Below are 900 nucleotides of genomic sequence, written 5' to 3' on the forward strand. Positions count from 1 at the left end.
GAGATTTTGGCAAAATATTCTCTGTTAGGAAATGGAAAACAGAAATCACAGTCTCCAGCTTTGTGAATCTTTAGAAACTCTTTGCGAAGCGTATTTAGAGGAGAATGAAAGATGAACTGTCCGACTGAGTAGAGACAGTCCAGACACCGTCCCCTTGTTGAAGAGGCCGGGAGATTGCCGCTGATGTTCTCGGGACATGAACTGATCTGAGACATTGAAAGAATTGTCGTTCCTGCACATCAGGAATTCAAACCCCTTCTCGCCTCCGAGTCAATGAGAGAACTCGGGAACAGGCAAAACACGGTAAGGCTCGAAGGGCGACGGCCCCGGAGTAAGAAAGCTAGTTCCTCGTGACATGGATGTGTCTTCAGACTGTCCCCGGTGTCTCCACAATGAATGTCCCAGGCTTTATTATGGAAAAGTAAAACTGATAGACGACAATTGTAATTCTATGCGGGAAGGCTGAATTATGAATTCAGTAATAGCCTCCCCTAAGCGATGGCGCAGTCCATGTTGGTGCCTGTCTCTGTGGCGCAATTGGTAAGTGCGTTCGGCTGTTAACCGTAAGGTTGGTGGTTCGATCCCACCCAGAGGCGGTGTGTTCGCTGTTCTTCCTTGGCTTCGAAGCCGTGTGCTTTTAATGGGATCAGGAAAATGTTCCTCAAACGAAACTCTTCTCCACAAAGGAGGTTCTGAATTGAATTCATGTCCAACGACAGGGACTGCGGATGCGGAGAAGCCGAGACAAAAAGAGAAACTCGGCAGGTTTGACAGTACCTGTCGGAGAAAACAGAATCCTGAAATGTTGCCTCTGATTCGCTTTCCACAGATGTTGCCTGACCTGCTGAGTTCCTCCTGCAATTTCTCGTTTTGTTTTTAACTGAAAGTTCATTTCATCTT

At 47.0% G+C, this 900-nt stretch overlaps 1 non-coding gene across 1 annotated transcript; it reads left to right on the forward strand.

The window, feature by feature from the left end:
- The first annotated feature begins 522 nt into the window (after positions 1–522).
- trnan-guu lies at positions 523–596 on the forward strand. The gene has a single exon. It is a non-coding gene; the product is annotated as a tRNA-Asn (tRNA).
- The last annotated feature ends 304 nt before the right edge of the window (positions 597–900 follow it).

This window comes from Chiloscyllium plagiosum, unplaced genomic scaffold (assembly GCF_004010195.1).
Source record: "Chiloscyllium plagiosum isolate BGI_BamShark_2017 unplaced genomic scaffold, ASM401019v2 scaf_52364, whole genome shotgun sequence".
Lineage (NCBI taxonomy): Eukaryota > Metazoa > Chordata > Chondrichthyes > Orectolobiformes > Hemiscylliidae > Chiloscyllium > Chiloscyllium plagiosum.